This window comes from Oncorhynchus keta, chromosome 12 (assembly GCF_023373465.1).
Source record: "Oncorhynchus keta strain PuntledgeMale-10-30-2019 chromosome 12, Oket_V2, whole genome shotgun sequence".
Lineage (NCBI taxonomy): Eukaryota > Metazoa > Chordata > Actinopteri > Salmoniformes > Salmonidae > Oncorhynchus > Oncorhynchus keta.
Window position 1 is genome coordinate 38983145 of NC_068432.1, and position 21006 is coordinate 39004150.

Sequence of the window (21006 nt, forward strand, 5' to 3'; positions counted from 1 at the left end):
ACTGCACCTTGGTCCTCTTCTTTTGACGGCCGTGTCATAGGCTTTTATTGACAATTACATGAAGTTGATGCAGAGTCAATATTTGCAGTGTTGACCATTCTTTTTCAAGACCTCTGCAATCCGCCCTGGCATGCTGTCAATTAACTTCTGGGCCACATCCTGACTGATGGCAGCCCATTCTTGCATTATCATTCTTGCTTGGAGTTTGTCAGAATTTGTGGGTTTTTGTTTGTCCACCCGCCTCTTGAGGATTGACCACAAATTCTCAATGGGATTAAGGTCTGGGGAGTTTCCTAGCCATGGACCCAAAATATCGATGTTTTGTTCCCCGAGCCACTTAGTTATCACTTTTGCCTTATGGCAAGGTGCTCTATCATGCTGGAAAAGGCATTGTTCGTCACCAAACTGTTCCTGGATGGTTGGGAGAAGTTGCTCTCGGAGGATGTGTTGGTACCAGTCTTTATTCATGGCTGTGTTCGTAGGCAAATTGTGAGTGAGCCCACTCCCTTGGCTGAGAAGCAACCCCACACATGAATGGTCTCAGGATGCTTTACTGTTGGCATGACACAGGACTGATGGTAGCACTCACCTTGTCTTCTCCGGACAAGCTTTTTTCTGAATGCCCCAAACAATCGGAAAGGAGATTCATTAGAGAAAATGACTTTACCCCAGTCCTCAGAAGTCCAATCCCTGTACCTTTTGCAGAATATCAGTCTGTCCCTGATGTCTATCCTGGAGAGAAGTGGCTTCTTTGCTGCCCTTCTTGACACCTGCCTGCTGCCATTCCTGAGCAAGATCTTTACTGGTGGTGCCCCGATCCCACAGCTGAATCAACTTTAGGAGACGGTCCTGGCGCTTGCTGGACTTTCTTGGGCGTCTTGAAGCCTCTTCACAACAAATTAACCGCTCTCCTTGAAGTTCTTGATGATCCGACTAATGGATGATTTAGGTGCAATCTTACTAGCAGCAATATCCTTTCCTGTGAAGCCCTTTTTTATGCAAAGCAATGATGACGGCACGTGTTTCCTTGCAGGTAAACATGATTGACAGAGGAAGAACAATGATTCCAAGCACCACCCTCCTTGTGAAGCTTCCAGTCTGTTATTCAAACTCAATCAGCATGACAGCGTGATCTCCAGCCTTGTCCTCGTCAACACTCACACCTGTGTTAACGAGAGAATCACTGACATGATGTCAGCTGGTCCTTTTGTGGCAGGGCTGAAATTCAGTGGAAATGTTTTTGGGGGATTCAGTTAATTTGCAAGGCAAAGAGGGACATTTAAATTATTTGCAATTCATCTGATCACTCTTCATAACATTCTGGAGTATATGCAAATTGCCATCATACAAACTGAGGCAGCAGACTTTGTGAAAATTAATATTTGTGTAATTCTCAACTTTTGGCCATGTCTGTACATGTAGGTAGCGGTAAAGTGACTATGCATTCAGGTGTAAATCTTATGTATGAAAGTCAAGTGTAAACCCTGAGTACTGTGTCAGGTGTGAATCCCGTCTCAGGTGAGTCTTACCTCCTCCTCGTAGAGAGCCATGCCCCGGGCTGAACCTCCTGTGCCTGCCTTCTTCACCTGGGACAGGAGGAAGTTTGGGGGTGAGATCACTTCTATCAGTATTATTAACAGTTGGATCCCCAATGTACCAGTGGTTCAGTGGTTAGACAACCGTCTCCAGACATCATGGACACCCACTGTTGTAGTTCCTACCTGGACCACCCTCTCTAGACACACGCTGTTGTAGTTCCTACCTGGACCACCCTCTCTAGACACACGCTGTTGTAGTTCCTACCTGGACCACCCTCTCTAGACACACGCTGTTGTAGTTCCTACCTGGACCACCCTCTCTAGACACACGCTGTTGTAGTTCCTACCTGGACCACCCTCTCTAGACACACGCTGTTGTAGTTCCTACCTGGACCACCCTCTCTAGACACACGCTGTTGTAGTTCCTACCTGGACCACCCTCTCTAGACACACGCTGTTGTAGTTCCTACCTGGACCACCCTCTCTAGAAACACGCTGTTGTAGTTCCTACCTGGACCACCCTCTCCAGACACACGCTGTTGTAGTTCCTACCTGGACCACCCTCTCTAGACACACGCTGTTGTAGTTCCTACCTGGACCACCCTCTCTAGACACACGCTGTTGTAGTTCCTACCTGGACCACCCTCTCTAGACACACGCCGTTGTAGTTCCTACCTGGACCACCCTCTCTAGACACACGCCGTTGTAGTTCCTACCTGGACCACCCTCTCTAGACACACGCTGTAGTTCTTCATCTGGTTGGCTTTGAGTTTCTTCAGAGCAACACGCGTCTCTCCAATGAACTCATTGTGTCCAAACTTGTCCATATCACTCACTGACAGCCTGGAAGCTTTTTGTCATTTTATCCCCCTTTTTCTCCCCAATTTTGTGATATCCAATTGCGATCTTGTCTCATCGCTGCAACTCCCCAAATGGCTTGGGAGACGCGAAAGTCGAGTCATGCTTCTTAACACCTGCTCACTTAACCCAGAAACAAGCTGCACCAATGTGTCGGACGAAACACTGTTTAACTGACGACAGCTTGCAGGCGCCCGGTCCTCCACAAGGAGTCGCTAGAGCGCGATGAGCCAAGTAAAACCCCCCCGGCCAAACCCTCTCCTAACCCAGACGACGCTGGGCCAATTGTGAGCCACCCTATGGGACTCCTGGTCACGGCCGGTTGTCACGGTGGGATCGAACCCCAGGCTGTAGTGATGTTGCAGGCTGTAGTGACGACCGCTGCGCCACTCGGGAGGCCCAGGAAGAGGAGTTGTATTCTCTTACTCTCTTCTTGCATCACAGAACAGTTTTTATTCTCCTTTTTCCCTTTAGCTCTGGGAAATCGTACTGATTTAAATGGAGAGCCACTGAACAAAACTGGACCAATATCAATGGAATCATTTCAGATGGCCCAGTGGGTCACTCATACAGTATATCCAGTAGTGGTATGGTTGAGGCTGTTATTACCGTAGTGTTTTGCGCTGCATGTCGTCATCAGTGATACCGTGGTACACTAGAGTCTCATTCCACACTGGGTTCAGAGTGCCCTTCAGGGTCTTAGTACGCAGCTTGTTAGACTGGAGGAAACGGGGAGAGGGGGAGGGGAGAGACAGGGGAAGAAATAGAGCAGGAGACAAAGGGAGATAGATGGAGAGAGACAGAGAGAGAAAGATTTCTCTTATTTTCACTTAGTGCAAAGTTTGTTCGACTTTTAGACTGTCTAACAGACTGTGGAGAGAAGATGAATAGATATACAGTACATGATTACTTCACCGTGGGAATGTCTGTGTCAACAGGAAGCAGGAGTACAGGCCTACTGTGTGGTCCAGTGGTTAAAGATCCCAGCACAGATGTACAGCCTAAGCTACCAGAGTCGGTATTGGGTTCGAATTCGACCCATGCCCTTCTAACATACAAACTCTCCTAGTTTTTCTATCTCATTTTTAAAAAATACATCAAACCAGGGCTACAACACAAAGACAAGATTATAGGAAACCAGAAGTGTTGAAGTTACCTTACTGGCTCCAGGTAAGAGGTGCAGCTTGACGTAGGGGTCTGCTAGTCCGTTAGAGTCCATTGGCTTTCAACCCTGTGAGATAGAGGGAGAGTGAGAGAAAGCGAGAGCAAGATGTCATCAAGGCAAAGGGTGGCTACTTTGAAGAATCTCAAATATAAAATATATGTATATTTGTTGCACACTCTTTTGGTTACTACATGATTCCATATGTGTTATTTCATAGTTTTGATGTCTTCACTATTATTCTACAATGTAGAAAATAGTAAAAATAATTTTAAAACCCTGGAATGAGTAGGTGTGTCCAGAATTTTGACTGGTACTGTGTATGCGTATCCACTGTGTCGTGTGTGTGTTTTTACCTTGGCTTTGACTATGTTGCAGTGCAGCGTGTTGTTCCCCTGTTTATAATGCAGAATGAACTCCAGCAACCCCAGCATGGCTGATGGACAGAACAAAATAATGACAAAATTCAGATTGGTTTCTGCTACCAACAAAGAGAGAGGGAGAGGCAATAACAGAACCACAGAGAGAGGCAATAACAGAACCACAGGGAGAGGCAATAACAGAACCACAGGGAGAGGCAATAACAGAACCACAGGGAGAGGCAATAACAGAACCACAGGGAGAGGCAATAACAGAACCACAGGGAGAGGCAATAACAGAACCACAGGGAGAGGCAATAACAGAACCACAGGGAGAGGCAATAACAGAACCACAGGGAGAGGCAATAACAGAACCACAGGGATAGGGAATAACAGAACCACAGGGATAGGGAATAACAGAACCACAGAGAGAGGGATAGGGAATAACAGAACCACAGAGAGAGGGATAGGGAATAACAGAACCACAGAGAGAGGGATAGGGAATAACAGAACCACAGAGAGAGGGAGAGGGAATAACAGAACCACAGAGAGAGGGAGAGGGAATAACAGAACCACAGAGAGAGGGAGAGGGAATAACAGAAACACAGAGAGAGGGAGAGGGAATAACAGAAACACAGAGAGAGGGAGAGGGAATAACAGAAACACAGAGAGAGGGAGAGTGTGTGTACATTAGAACACGTGTATTTTATGGTTGTTCTACGCAAAGGAATTGTCTGTAGAGCTCTGAGACAGGATTGTGTCAAGGCACAGATCTGGGGAACGGTACCAAAACATTTCTGCAGCATTGACGGTCTCAAAGAACACAATGGCCTCCATCATTCTTAAATGGAAGAAGTTTGGAACCACCAAGACTCTTCCTAGAGCTGGCTGCCTGGCTGAGCAATCAGGGGAGAAGGGCCTTTGTCCGGGAGGTGACCAAGAACCCGATAGTCACTCTGACAGAGCTCCAGAGTTCCTCTGTAGAGATGGGAGAAACTTCCAGAAAGACAACCATCTCTGCAACACTCCAATCAAGCCTTTATGGTAGTAAAGTGGCCAGACGGAAGCCACTCCCCAGTAAAAGGCACATGACAGCCCACTTGAAGTTTGCCAAAAGGCACCTAAAGGACTCTCAGACCATGAGAAACAAGATTCTCTGGTCTGATGAAACCAAGATTGAACTCTTTGGCCTGAATGCCAAGCGTCACGTCTGGAGGAAAGCTGGCACCATCCTTACGGTGAAGCATGGTGGTGGCAACATCATGCTGTGGGGATGCTTTTCAGCAGCAGTGACTGGGAAACTAATCAGGATTGTTTCCTAATCAGGAAAGATGAACAGAGCAGTACAGAGAGATCCTTGATGAAAACCTGCTCCAGAGCACTCATGACCTCAGACTGGAGCGAAGGTTCACCTTCCTACAAGAAAACGACCTTAAGCACAAGTCTCTGAATGCCCTTGAGTGGCCAAGACAGAGCCTGGACTTGAATCCGATCGAACATCTCTGGAGAGACCTGAAAATAGCTGTGCAGCAACGCTCCCCATCCAACCTGACAGACCTTGAGAGGATCTGCAGAGAAGAATGGGAGAAACTCCCCAAATACAGCTGTGCCTTGTAGCGTCATACCCAAGAAGACACAAGGCTGTAATCGCTGCCAAACATCCTTCAACAAAGTACTGAGGAAAGGATCTGAATACCTACAGTTGAGTCGGAAGTTTACATACACCTTAGCCAAATACATTTAAACTCTGTTTTTCACAATTCCTGACATTTAATCCTAGTAAAAATTATTGGGTCAGTTAGGATCACCACTTTAATTTAAGAATGTGAAATGTCAGAATATATTTCAGCATGTATTTATTTAATCACATCCCCAGTAGGTCATAAGTTTACATACACTCAATTAGTATTTGGTAGCATTGCCTTTAAATTGTTTAACTGGGGTCAAACGTTTCAGGTAGCCTTCCACAAGCTTGCCACAATAAGTTGGGTGAATTTTGGCCCATTCCTCCTGACAGAGCTGGTGTAACTGAGTCAGGTTTGTAGGCCTCCTTGCTCGCATATGCTTTTTCAGTTCTGCCCACAATGTTTTATTGGATTGAGGTCAGGGCTTTGTGATGACCAATACCTTGACTTTGTTGTCCTTAAGCCATTTTGCCACAACTTTGGAAGCATGCTTGGGGTCATTGTCCATTTGGAAGACCCATTTGTGACCAAGCTTTAACTTCCTGACTGATGTCTTGAGGTGTTGTTTCAATACATCCACATAATTTCCCTTCCTCATGATGCCATCTATTTTGTGAAGTGCACCAGTCCCTCCTGCAGCACAGCACCCCCACAACATGTTGCCACCCCCGTGCTTCAAGGTTGGGATGGTGTTCTTCAGCTTGCAAGCCTCCCCCTTTTTCCTCCAAACATAATGATGGTCATTATGGCCAAACAGTTCTATTTTTGTTTCATCAGACCAGAGGACATTTCTCCAAAAAGTACGATCTTTGTCCCCATGTGCAGTTACAAACCGTAGTCTGGCTTTCTTAGGCTGGTTTTGGAGCAGTGGCTTCTTCCTTGCTGAGCAGCCTTTCAGATTATGTCAATATAGGACTCCTTTAGCTGTGGATATAGAACATGTTGTACCTGGTTCCTCCAGTATCTTCACATGGTCCTTTGCTGTAGTTCTGGGATTGATTTGCACTTTTCGCACCAAAGCACGTTCACCTCTAGGAGACAGAACGCATCTCCTTCCTGAGCGGTATAATGGCTGCGTGGTCCCATGGTGTTTATACTTGCATACTATTGTTTGTATAGATGAATGTGGTACCTTCAGGCATTTGGACATTTCTCCCAAGGATGAACCTGACTTGTGGAGGTCTACAGTTTGTTTTCTGAGGTCTTGGCTGATTTCTTTTGATTTTCCCATGATGTCAAGCAAAGAGGCACTGAATTACATCCACAGGTACACCTCCAATTGACTCAAATTATGTCAATTAGCCTATCAGAAGCTTCTAAATCCATGACATCATTTTCTAGAATTTTCCAAGCTATAAAGGCAGAGTCAACTTAGTGTATGTAAACTTTTGACCCACTGTAATTGTGATTAAGTGAAAAAATCTGTCTGTAAACAATTGTTGGAAAAATGACTTGTGTCATGCACAAAGTAGTAGTCCTAACCGACTTGCCAAAACTATTGTTTGTTACTAACAATAAATGTGTGTAGTGGTTGAAAGAATCATTAAAACTTGTTTAAGTGTATGTAAACTTCCGACTTCAACTATAAATGTGATATTTCCATATTTTTTTACACACAAATTAAAAACATTGTTTTTGCATTGTCATCATGGGTTATTCTGTGTAGATTGAAGGGAATTAAAAAAAATCAATTTTAGAACAAGGTTGCAATGTAACTAAATGTGGAAAAAGTTGACGGATCTGAATACTTTCCGAATGCACTGTAGGTCGGGGTAAAGTGACTAGGCAACAGGATATATAATAAATAGTAGCAGCAGCGTATGTGATGTGTCAAAAGAGTTAGGACAAAAAGGTCCATGCTTTAGCAGTCTTATGGCTTGTGGGTAGAAGCTGTTTAGTGTCCTGTTGGTTGCATACTTCGATACCGCTTTAAAAAATATATATATATTTGATTTTATTTCACCTTTATTTAACCAGGTAGGCCAGTTGAGAACAAGTTCTCATCTACAACTGCGACCTGGGCCAAGATAAAGCAAAGCAGTGCGACAAAAACAACAGCACAAAGTTACAAACAAATGTACAGTCAGTAACACAATAGAAAACATATGTATAGTGTATGCAAATGTAGAAGAGTGGGGAGGTAAGGCAATAAATAGGCCAGAGAGGCAAAATAATTACAATTTAGCATTACTGCTGTAGTGATAGATGCGCAGATGATGATGTGCAAGTAGAGATACTGGGGTGCAAAAGAGCATTTTAGATTTGCTAACTTCAAATTAATGACTCGGGACGTCGGTTTTGATAAGAAGACTTCTTTTAGTAAGAATACTTGTTTACGTTACATTTAACAACAATGGTTGTGGTACAGAGCAATGCAGGTAAGATGCTGTCGGAAAGTCAGCCACAATTCCCGCACCTGCACATAATTGGAGCTTTATCACTCATTCCTCCCGCAAGGCATTCTGGGACTTGCAGTCAAAAAGCAGAATTCAACACAACCCAATACAATTACATATGCAAATAAATCTAAAGAATTATCTAAAATATCTCAGCTCAAAGAATGAACTTAAACATTAACTCAAACACATTAAAGTTACAACATCCTCCCCCCCGATGAACAATTATGTTCATCTAGATCTCTAAGCAGTATATCAACTGAATAGGTCTCCTCAACAAAGTCCCTGAAGCAGTACGAACTGAACATGATCTAACTAAGCCATCTCGGCCTGGAAACAGTTCCTCAATCTTTCCTAGTTTCCAGGTTTGTCTGGGTGTGTTATCTTCTCCAATGAGTACAACGTCACCTGCCTTCAGTGGGGTGGGCTGTGGTGTGTCACAGCGGTGTGCTGACTTTAGATCCAGCAAGTAGTCTCTTCGCCAACTGTTCCAGAAACTGGTCACAAGTCTCTGCCTGTACTTCCATCTGCGTGTCATTTCCCCCTTGTTTAACGTTGGGTGCTGAGTGTCAGCTGGAAATGGCCTTGGAGGCAAAGAGGTCAGTCTTTTACCCACCAGGAAGTGTGCTGGGGTCAGGGGTTGTGGTTCATCCACCTCATTGTGCACGAAGGTCAGAGGCCAAGAATTTAGGATAGCTTCAACCTCTGTCAGGACTGTGCACATCTCTTCAAAATTAAGTGAAGCTCTCCCAAGAACCATTCGCAGGCATGTTTTTACTGACCTGACGAGTCTTTCCCAGAATCCGCCCCACCAGGCTGCTCGCTCTGCGATGAACCTCCAGGTGATGCCCCTTTCTGAGAAGAACGCCAAGAGTTGGGGCTCTTCGATTGCCTTCCACAGCTCTTTCAAGTCCTGATCAGCTCTCTTGAACGTTTTTGCATTATCTGAGTAGATTACCTTGCATAATCCTCTCCTTGAGATTAATCTTTTTAGAGCTAACAGGAATGTCTCTGACTGATCGGAGACCAGTTCCAAATGCACTGCTCTGGTTACAGCACAAGTGAACAGTGCAATGTACGACTTCTTCACAGAACCATTTTCTTTCACATAGAGCGGTCCTGCAAAATCCACACCTGTGACTTCGAATGGTGGGGATTCAGTTATTCTGTCTTTTGGTAAAGGCGCAGTGACCTGCTGTCCGGCCCTTGCCTTGAATCTCTTGCACACTATACATCTTGCCACTGTGCTCTTGACTAGCTGCCTAGCACTCAAGATCCAGTATCGCTCTCTGATTTGAACTAGAGTCTCTCTTGCTCCAGAATGCATCACCTTCTCATGATGGTACTGTATCAGCATTTCTGAGTATCTGGACTTATTGGGCAGAACCCATGGGTGCTGCTCTCTGAATGTGAAGTTGGACTGTTGCAGTCTTCCTCCTACACTGAGTAGTTTGTGTTCGTCCAGGAAAGGTTTCAGTTCTCTGATTTTACAGTCATTGTTTAGGCTTTTTCCTGCCTTCAGTAGTTTGATCTCCTGTCCGAAACTCTGTTGTTGTGTTACCTTAATCCAGTACCTTTCTGCATCGAACAGTTCGTCAGCAGTCAGTTCACCTTGCATCTTTATGGTTGTACGAGCATTGGCTATGCATCTCTTTATCCAGGCGGTGACTCTGAACACTCTTTTCAGTTTGCTGTACCTTTCAAGCTCCAACACAGGTTCAGTGCTGTCTGTGCTGTTTGCTGCAAGTTGTACAGTAACCTGACAACTGGACTTGAGTTCTATATTCACCTCATCCGGAACCTTGTTATCATCAGTCTCTTCGGACTGATTGGGTGAAGTCAGAATTCTGGGTCCATTCCACCATAGCTCGCTCTGTGTCAAGTTTCGAACAGTTTGTCCTCTGGTAGGGAGGTCGGCTGGATTAGTTTTCCCTTCAATATGTGACCATGACTCTGGATTGGTCAAGGACTGGATCTCCGTCACTCTGTTCGCAACAAACTGCTTCCATTTCTGAGCTGAGCTGCAAATCCAATGCAGCACGATCATCGAGTCTGTCCACATTTTGATCTGTTTTTCTTCCATTTTCAGTGTGGTCATCAAGTTGTTTGCTAGTCTCGCTCCAATCACAGCTCCCATGAGCTCCAGGCGTGGCAGCGTCATTTTCTTAAGTGGGGCTACCCTGGACTTGGATGCGACTAGACTTGTTGTTTCCCTGTCTTGTGACTCACCTTGTAAGTAAGCTACTGCACTGTAAGCCCTTTCACTTGCATCACAGAACACGTGTAGTTTCAGGGTGTGGTTATTCTGTGGCCGCATGTCTGTTCTGTACCACCTTGGTATGGTGAGCTGGTGTAACTGGGGTAGTTCTGAACACCACTGTTGCCATTCTCGTGTCAGATCAGGTGGTAATTCTTCGTCCCAGCTGAGTCCCCTCTCCCACATTTCCTGGAACATGCACTTGATCCTGATGGTGAAGGGAGTTAAGAAACCAAGAGGGTCGAAGATACGTGCAGACGACTGCAGAACACTTCTCTTTGCATTTTCCTTTTGCCTTAGAATGCTCAGTAGTGGCCTGAGGTCAAACACAAAGTCATCCGTTTCCGGCCTCCATACTAAACCTAAAACCTTCAGCACTAATCCTTGTGTTTGTAACGTCAACGGGTGGTCAGTTGTCGTACTCTCCTCCCATTTCGTTTTCAATTCAGGAGAATTGGTCATCCATTTGCAGAGGTCCATGCCTGCAATCGACAGCATTCGCTTTGCAGTTGTTGTCACAAGGTAAGCCTCTTCAACATTGCGTGAACTTGCAATGAAGTCATCTACGTAGAGTGACTCTCTCAGTATCTCTACAACTTCTGGTTGTTCTGTTTCATATCGTTTCAGATGCTTCCTGATTGTAGCTGCCAGCAAAAATGGACTTGGGGAAGCTCCAAATACCACTCTTTTCATCCTCAGCACACGCAACTCCTCTTCATTTTCTCCCCTTGGTGGGCCAGTGAGCCATAGAAATCTCACGGTGTCTCTGTCTCTCTCTGCTAGGGATATCTGCAGGAAAGCTTTCTTGATGTCTGCCATGAATGCGATCTCATGTAGTCTGAACTTTATCAGAACGCTGAGCAGATCCGGATTCAGGTTCGGTCCTGTGAGTAGACAGTCATTGAGAGATGGACAGCCATCTTCATGGGACGAGGCATCAAACACCACTCTCAGTTTTGTTGTCACCTCATCTTCTCTGAGTACTGCATGGTGAGGTAAGTAGTATTTTACGTTGTTTGCACTTGATGCGTTGTCCTTGGGCACGTCCTCTGCCATATCTTGTTGTAAGTAGTCTTCTACTACTTCATTGTATCTGCTGTACAACGTCACATCCTTCTTCAGTCTTTTCTTCAGACATTCAAGCCGTTTCTTGGCGATTCTATAGTTGTCTTGGAGTTCTTGCATTTCTCGTTTCCATGGCAACTCCACATGGTATCGCCCATCTTTGAAGATGGTTGTTTCCTCAAACCTTTGAAGAGCCTCGTTTTCCTCTGAGTTCTGTGTCTTCTCGCTTAGAATACCCAGCGACTCAAGCTCCCAGAATGCATGCAGTTGCTTGGAGACTAATGTGTCTTCATCAAGTGGGATGAACATGCAGGTTGCCTCTGCGACACTTGACATGGACACGGGTCCCTGCACCGACCATCCAAAGGTGCTCTCTAAAGCAACTAGCGTGTTTGTCAGTCGCTCCACTCTGCCTGATACTATCTGCCAGTAGTAGTCTGCTCCTATCAGGACAGAGAGTTCAGGATCATTGTCATCTCCTGGAAAGTCTGCGAGCTGCAGTCCCCTTTTACTGAGCTCATACTGAATCCGTTCACCAGGAACCTTCATCTCAGCGGTGCACACTTGTGGGGTTTCAATTGCCTCTTATCTCTATTCTCTGCTGTTTGTCCCAGACATTCTCCAAGATGACTTTCACTGTGTTGCGTTGAGACGTTGCTGGGGCAGAGGAGCCAAACGTGTGAAGAGTGAGTGCCTCTTGTCTGATTACTGGTAGCTTCAAGCCCTTCACAAGGTTTTCATGTATGAAGCTTCTCTGACTGCCTCCATCTAGTAAGCAACGAGCTATCTTCCTGCCCGATGGGCCTTCTACCCATGCCTTTGCCGTTTGTAGCAACACAGTGTTCTGTCCATCTGGTTTCATCTTCACTGAATGGGGAATAACTGAGGAAACAACAGCGTCTACAGAAACAGTAGGGGGTTGCACCTCACTCCTCTTACTGGTACACACCGCAATGTGATGTCTGCTTCCACATGTTGCACATGACACATCTTTGACTTTATAGAATTTTGCTATGCATCTCTGTCCTAAACATACAAAGCATGTTCTTTAGTTTCTCTTTGCGTGTAGCAATATTGTAGTCAGGGCAGTTCTGATTTGTGGTCTGCACTGTCACAAAATAGACACGTTTGCTGTTCCTTCTGGCTGGCTGTATGCAGTGCTGCAGCAGAGGGCATGTTGGGTCTTCTTGGTTTCATTTCATTGGAGAAGCATGACTTGTTCCATGGTTTGCTCTCTTTCTGTTGGTTGTATGATCTTGTCATTTGTAGCGCTCTCTCCCTGCTCTGAACCTCTTTCTGTAGGAAACTGATAATCTCAGACACTTTCCATTCATCATCTACTCCCCTCTGACGACTATAGTCAAGAGCTATGTCCTCTGGAATCATCTGCAGTAAGATTGGGAATAGTAGGCTTCCATAGGACACTACACCCAGTGATTCCAGGCTCCTAATCTGAATTTCACATTCATCATATAGCTGCCTCAATGCATTTAGATCAGAGGATTTCTTCACAGGTGTGAGATTCAGCAGCTTTGACATATGAGCACTAATCACAAGGTCTTTCCTTCCAAATCTGCTCTTGAGTAGAGTGATTGCATTATCATAGTTACTGTCTGTTAACATCAGTCCTGCTATTGCCTTAGCAGCTGGTCCAGTGAGATGTTTTCAGATAGATAAGCTTATCTTTTTTACACAGTGAATCATTGTTGTGAATAGCAGTCTCATACTGGCTCCAAAACTCCTGCCACATACTGACATCTCCATAGAATTTCTCAATAATCAACTTCGGAAGCCTTACTGATTGTCTCTGTGATATGTTTGAGTTAGCGTCACTCACCCGGGCTGGTAGTGGATTGACGTCCTGTTTCTTCGTTATCACTCTTTGTGCACGGCTCTTCAGCATGATAATGCGTTCTTTATAATCCTCCGTGCATGCAATCTCTGCCTCCAATCCGTCCAATGGCGTTAACTGTTCAATTCCACGATCGAGTTCAAACAAACTGTCCTCCTTAGCTGATACCAATTCCAACAATGTACTCAAGTGATCGGTATCCGGATTTGACTGGGATATTTCCACATCAATCTGATTCAAAATCCGCGTTGTTGCGCCTCGAATGGTACCCCGCTTTCGTCTCATTCTTTCTGCTTCATGCCGACGTTCCTCCTCAGCCATTTCAGCCACTTCTACGTCGCAGCTCATATCCCGGGTTTCGGCACCAAATTTTAGATTTGCTAACTTCAAATTAATGACTCGGGACGTCGGTTTTGATAAGAAGACTTCTTTTAGTAAGAATACTTGTTTACGTTACATTTAACAACAATGGTTGTGGTACAGAGCAATGCAGGTAAGATGCTGTCGGAAAGTCAGCCACAATTCCCGCACCTGCACATAATTGGCGCGTTATCACTCATTCCTCCCGCAAGGCATTCTGGGACTTGCAGTCAAAAAGCAGAATTCAACACAACCCAATACAATTACATATGCAAATAAATCTAAAGAATTATCTCAAATATCTCAGCTCAAAGAATGAACTTAAACATTAACTCAAACACATTAAAGTTACAACAGAGCAAGAGGGTAAGTAATAATATGTGGATGAGGTAGTTGGGTGTGCTATTTACAGATTGGCTGTGTACAGGTACAGTGATCGGTAAGCTGCTCTGACAGGTGAATCTTAAAGTTAGAGAGGGAGATATAAGTCTCCAGCTTCAGAGATTTTTGCAATTCATTCCAGTCACTGGCAGCAGAGAACTGGAAGGAAAGGCGGCCAAAGGAAGTGTTGGCTTTGTGGGTGACTAGTGAAATATACCTGCTGGAGGGCGTGCTACGAGTGGGTGCTGCTATGGTGAACAGTGAGCTGAGATAAGGTGGGGCTTTACCTAGCAAAGACATATAGATGACCTGGAGCCAGTGGGCTTGGTGACGGATATGTAGTGAGGACCAGCCAACGAGGGCATACAGGTCACAGTGGTGGTTAGTATATGGGGCTTTGGTGACGAAACAGATGACACTGTGATAGACTACATCCAGTTTGCTGAGAAGAGTGTTGGGGGCTATTTTGTAAATTACATCCCCAAAGTCCAGGATCGGTAGGATAGTCAGTTTTATGAGGGTATGTTTGGAAGGAGGCTTTGTTGTGAATTAGGAAGCCGATTCTAGATTTAATTTTGGATTGGAGATGCTTTATGTGAGTCTGGAAGGAGAGTTTACAGTCTAACCAGAAATCTAGGTATTTGTAGTTGTCCACATATTCTAGATCAGAACCGTCCAGAGTAGTGATGCTAGTCGGGCGGGAGGGTGTGGGCAGCGATCGGTTGAAGAGCATGCATTTAGTTTTACTTGCATTTAAAAGTAGTTGGAGGCCACGGAAGGAGAGTTGTATGGCGCTGAAGCTCATTTGGAGGTTTGTTAGCACAGTGTCCAAAGAATGGCCAGGTGTATACAGAATGGTGTTGTCTGCGTAGAGGTGGATAAGAGAATCACCAGTAGCGAGAGCGACATCATTGATTTATCCAGAGAAAAGAGTCGGCCCGAGAATTGAACCCCATAGAGACTGCCAGAGGTCCGGACAACAGGCCCTCCTTTGACACACTGAACTCTATCTGAGAAGTAGTTGGTGAACTAGACGAGGCAGTCATTTGAGAAGCCAAGGCTATTGAGTCTGCCAATAAGAATGCGATGATTGACAGTCGAAAGCCTTGGCCAGGTCAATGAAGACGGCTGCACAGTATTGTCTTTTATCGATGGCAGTTATGATATAATTTAGGACCTTGAGCGTGGCTGAGGTGCACCCATGACCAGCTCGGAAACCAGATTGCATAGTGGAGAAGGTACGGCGGGATTCGAGATGGTCGGTGATCTGTTTGTTAACTTTTAGAAAGGCAGGGCAGGATGGGATATAGTTCTGTAACAGTTTGGGTCTAGAGTGTAGACCGGGGGACAAGTTGCTGCAGGGGGTGCTGAGATGTTGGCCGGGGTAGTGGAAAGCATATGCTTATTGTAATTATCAATTGCCGTGTGGCAGCAGAGAGAACAGTCTATGACTTGGGTGGCTGGAGTCTTTGACAATTTTTAGGTCCTTCCACTGACACCGCCTGGTATAGAGGTCCTGGATGGCAGGGAGCTCAGCCCCAGTGATGTACTGCACCCTACTCAGCACTCTCTGTAGCACCTTGCGGTCGTGTTCCTTGCAGTTGCCATATCAAATGGTGGTGCAGCTCTCAAAGGTGCAGCTGTAGAACTTTTTGAGGATCTGAAGGCCCATGCCGAATCTTTTCAGTCTCCCGACGGGGAAGAGGCGTTTTTGTGCCCTTTTCACAACTGTGTTGGTGTGTGGGGACTATGATAGGACCTTAGTGATGTGGACACCTAGGAACGTGAAACTCTTGACCCGCTCCACTTCAGCCAAGTCAATGTGAATGTGGACGTGCTCGGCCCTCCGTTTCCTGTAGTCCACGATCAGCTCCCTTGTCTTGCTGACGTTGAGGGAAAGGTTGTTGTCCTGGCACCACACTGCCAGGTCACTGACCTCCTCCCTATAGGCTGTCTCGTCGTCGGTGATCAAGCCTACCACCATTGTGTCATCAGCAAACTTAATGATGGTGTAGAAGCCGTGGGTGAACAAGGAGTACAGGAGGGGACTATGCATGCACCCCTTACGGGCCACCGTGTTGAGGGTCAGCGTGGCGGGTGTGTTGTAACCTCTAACCCCTAAACCTAATTTTAACCCTAACCACCATCATTTTATCCCTTAACCTAACCTCTAAGCATTTTTCCTTGTGGGGACATTCAAATTGTCCCTGTTTTAGTATCTGGTCCCCACAAGGATAGTAAAACCAAACACACACACACACACACTCACTTACTGGATTCATCAGAGTCGTATTCGTTGTCATTGTCTTCGTTGGGAGCAAGGCCTGTTGGTGGTGCCATGCTGGGTTTGGGGGCAGGAGTGGGTTTCTCCTCCCTGACTAGAGGTGGCGCTCTCTCCTCTCTCTGCTGTGGGCATCTGCTCTTCTGTGGTGCAGGGGCTGACGAAGAGAAATACAGATATCTAGCCAGGCTCAATTTCAAAGCAGAAGCGATTATGCAAGTTAGTCGTTGGTGTCAATTGGTAGGTTAACAAAACCAAAGTTGTTTCTTCTTATCCATTGACTGCTTTCAGAGGGGAGAAGGCAACACATATGTCATTTTGTAATTTGGGTGAAATGTCCCTTTAATCATACCCTGTGCTGTGACTGTGTCAGCTGGAGCTGGTGGGTTCTCTCTTCCCCTGGCTGTGGGAGGTCTGGAGCCTAACTGTCTTTCCATCTTCACCACTTCCTCCACCACGGCAGGGCTAACCTGGGCCTCAGCAACAATCTCTAGTGTCTGAGCAGAGCTATTGCCCTCTGGGTCCTGTTGCTCCGAACTAGAGTATGGGGGCTCATCAGTGGGCTCTGAGACGAGACAGAGAAGGAAGATTACATTTTGAAATATATATGTCCTCTATACCCAACATCTGAGACAAACTAAAAGCTTTTGCTTTTACCTCTCATACAAGTCCAACTAGTAGTGAAATGGAAATGCTTGTTTCCACTGCTCACCTTGGTTTTGTATGTTGGAGTAGGAGTTATCCTGCTGCTCCTGCCGCTCTGTGTAGTCCTCTGCACCAGGGTCTGACTGGTAGCTGGGCTGGGTACGGGGATAGGGCTGGGCACTGGGCTGGTGATGGGAATGGGTAGGGGTCTGGGTACGGGGGCTCTCTGTACCTGTCCCTCTGGGCCTGGAGATGGGCAGGGGAGCAGGGAGGACTTGCTGGGGTTGTCCCTTAAAGAACCATGCTCCAGAACGCTTCAACATCTAGACATAAAACGAGAGATGGAGAGACACAGAGGAAGAGAGAGAGAGGGAAGAGATGTAGAGAAAGAATGAGAGAGAGATCGCAGCAGATATAGAGAGAGGGAGAGGGAGAGAATTAGATGGAAAGAGAGAAAATGAGATGGAGGGGGGGTAGCGTACTTAGCAGATGAGTTATCGCACATTGATTGACAAGTAGGACCATTTAATTAAAGGGTCTGAAACAGTGACTGAACCAGCTGAACCCTCATCTCCCTCCTTCTCTCGTCTACCCATTCACTCTCTTCCCCCTTCACTCTCTTCCTCGCTCCCCCTTCTCTCTCTTACCCTTCTCTCTTTTACCCCTTATCTTCCTCCTTCTCTCTCTTCTACCCCTTATCTTCCTCTCTCTCCCCTTCTCTCTCCATCTGTCTCTCCATTTAGATTTTGAAGGGACAAACAACCACAATTGTTTCTCATAAGAGGGAATATTCAATGGAGGATAATTAGAGGGTACTGAGAATTATTATTAAAATGATTAAAGCTACTGACTGTCTCTCCACCCCTTCTTTCCTCCCCTCATCACTCTCCCCTTGTCTCCTCCCCCTCTGCCCCTCACGCCTCTCCTCTCTCTTCTTTCCTCCCCTCATCACTCTCCCCTTGTCTCCTCCCCCTCTGCCCCTCACGCCTCTCCTCTCTCTTCTTTCCTCCCCTCATCACTCTCCCCTTGTCTCCTCCCGCTCTGCCCCTCACGCCTCTCCTCTCTCTTCTTTCCTCCCCTGATCACTCTCCCCTTGTCTCCTCCCCCTCTGCCCCTCACGCCTCTCCTCTCTCTTCTTTCCTCTCTCTCTTTCCCTCTCTCTCATTCCACCTCACCTCTTGATGTTCACTGCAGATCCTACAAACCCACACTGGAGATGACTTAACGGCTGTTCTGAATCCTACACTTACTGCACATGTGCTGGAGGCAGAAACACACACACACACACACACACACACACACACACACACACACACACACACACACACACACACACACACACACACACACACACACACACACACACACACACACACACACACACAGGTCTCTTGAGGCAGTGCAGGTACACACACAATTTTACAGTTCATGTAGTGAATGGACAGGATAATCTCTAAGTAACAAGAACTAGAAAGTAGAACAAAAGAACGTAACAAAATAATGAGTTACAGGAGTTACAGGAGATACAGGAGTTACAGGCAGTGAAAATTCTTTAAAGTACTACCCAAGTAGTTGTTTTGGGTATCTGTACTTAACTTTACTATTTATATATTTTACTTTTACTTCACTACATTCTTAAAGACAATTATGTACTTTTTACTGAATACATTATCCCTGACACCCAAAAGTACTCGTTACATTTTGAATGCTTAGTAGGACAGGAACATTTTCTAATTCACACACTTATCAAGAGAACATCCCTGATCATCCCTACTGTCTATGATCTTGTGGACTCACGAAACACACATGCTTCGTTTGTAAAGGATGTCTGAGTGTTGGAGTGTGCCCTTGGATATCTGTTTAAAAAACAAGAAAATGGTGCCATCTGGTTTGGTTAATATAAGGAATTTGAAATTATTTATACTTTGAATTTTATAGTTAAGTATATTTTAGCAATTACATTTACTTTTGATACTTGTTATTATTAATTTGTTTATTTATTTTTTACTCCTTTTTCTCCCCAACTTCTTGGTATCCAATGTAACGTTCTGGGTGTAGTGGGTGAGAAGTCAGGCGCAGGAAGCAGAGAGTTCAGGGTAGTGTTAATTTAATTGCACAAAACGGCGAACATAAGCCAACCCCACGAAAACACAGGGCGCACAACAAAACAAACGCCCCAAACACTGTCCAGCAAAACCCACGAAATGGGAAACACGTAACCCACAGACGTGCACACAAGTTACACAAAACAAAGGAACTAAGGTCAGAACGTCACAGTACCCCCCCAAAGGTGTGGACTCCGGCCGCAAAACCTGAACCTATAGGGGAGGGTCTGGGTGGGTGTCTGTCCGGGGTGGCGGTTCTGGCGCGGGACCCCACTCCACCATAGTCTTTCTCCGCCTCCTTAACCGCCTCCGTGGCCTCTTAAGAGTGGCAACCCTCGCCGCCGACTTCGGACTGGGGACCCTAGCCACTTGTCCCGAATGGACGGGAGATTCCGGCAGCGCCGGAGTGAAGGACGACTCTGGCAGCGCTGGACAGGCGGGAGACTCCGGCAGCTCCGGAGTGAAGGGCGATTCCGGCATCGCCGGCGTGACAGGCGCCTCTGGCAGCTCCTGGCTGACTGACGGCTCTTGCAGCTCCTGGCTGACTGGCAGCTCAGGACAGATTGGCGGCTCTGGCAGCTCAGGACAGACGGGAGACTCTGGCAGCGCTGGGCAGGAGGAAGGCTCTGGCAGCGCTGGACAAGCGGGAGCACCTGTAGGGAGAAGACGGAGAGACAGCCTGGTGCGGGGGGCTGCCACCGGAGGGCTGGTTTGTGGAGGTGGCACGGGATAGACCGGACCGTGAAGGCACACTGGAGCTCTTGAGCACCGAGCCTGCCCAACCTTACCTGGTTTAATGCTCCCCGTAGCCAGGCCAGTGCGGCGAGGTGGAATAGCCCGCACTGGGCTGTGCTGGCGAACCGGGGACACCATGCGTAAGGCTGGTGCCATGTACACTGGCCCGAGGAGACGCACTGGAGACCAGATGCGCTGAGCCGGCTTCATGGCACCTGGCTCGATGCCCACTCTAGCCCAGCCGATACGAGGCGCTGCAATGTACCGCACCGGGCTATGCACACGCACCGGGGACACCGTGCGCCTCACGGCATAACACGGTGCCTGCCCGGTCCCTCTCGCTCTCCGGTAAGCACGGGGAGTTGGCTCAGGTCTCCTACCTGACTTAGCCACACTCCCCATGTGCCCCCTCCCAATAATTTTTTGGGGCTGCTTCTCGGGCTTCCTTGCCAGCCGTGTTCCCTCGAAGCGCTGGCTCCCATTACCTGCTGCTTCCGCTCTCCTGGCTGCCTCCACCTGTTCCCATGGGAGGCGATCCCTTCCAGCCAGGATCTCCTCCCATGTGTAGCAACCCTTGCAGTCCAAAACGTCCTCCCATGTCCAGGAGTCCTGAGATCGCTGCTGCCCGATACCACGCTGCTTGGTCCTTTTTTGGTGGATGGTTCTGTAACGTTCTGGGTGTATGATAGAGGAATTCTAAATTCCTTTATGTTTTATTGCCAAAACCAATTCGCACTCATTTCTAATTCATTAATGAATTGTAAGTTCATTAATTATGCATGAAGTAGATTGAGACCAGTCTTAAAAGCCAAAAGTAACAGTGTTTATTACAAGAGAGTACTGAAGCATACACATTTTTCCACAGGTTATAAACTGAACATGACATCATCAGTTTATCCCCCCTCTCTCCGATTCTCACAAGAGCCTATTGTTAGTGTTAGGTCTGGAAACTCTCCCAGACATTTCTTATCTGTCTGACAAGCCATAGCCTCGCTCCTCCGTTAACTTCCCAAGAGGCCCAGACAATTAATTCATTCTGCTTACATTTTCAGTAACAGCTTAACCAATAACTTTGACTTTTCATACCATAACATAATAGTATTAGAATAAATGGTTCTAATCAATAATGTATACATAATTAATAATCTAAACTATAATTTCCTCTAACAGTGTAGTAGGTGAGAAGTCAGGCGCAGGAAGCAGAAAGTTCAGGGTAGTGTTAATTTAATGCATAAAACGGCGAACATAAGCCAACCCCACAAACACAGGGCGCACAACAAAACAAACGCCCCAAACACGGGGACTTAAACTGTCCAGCAAACCCCAC

The 21006-nt window shown here is 46.4% G+C and overlaps 1 pseudogene; it reads right to left on the minus strand.

Moving 5' to 3' along the window:
• LOC118376432 (double C2-like domain-containing protein beta) overlaps nucleotides 1–21006 on the minus strand; it is a 29117-nt pseudogene that overhangs the window by 6640 nt on the left and 1471 nt on the right.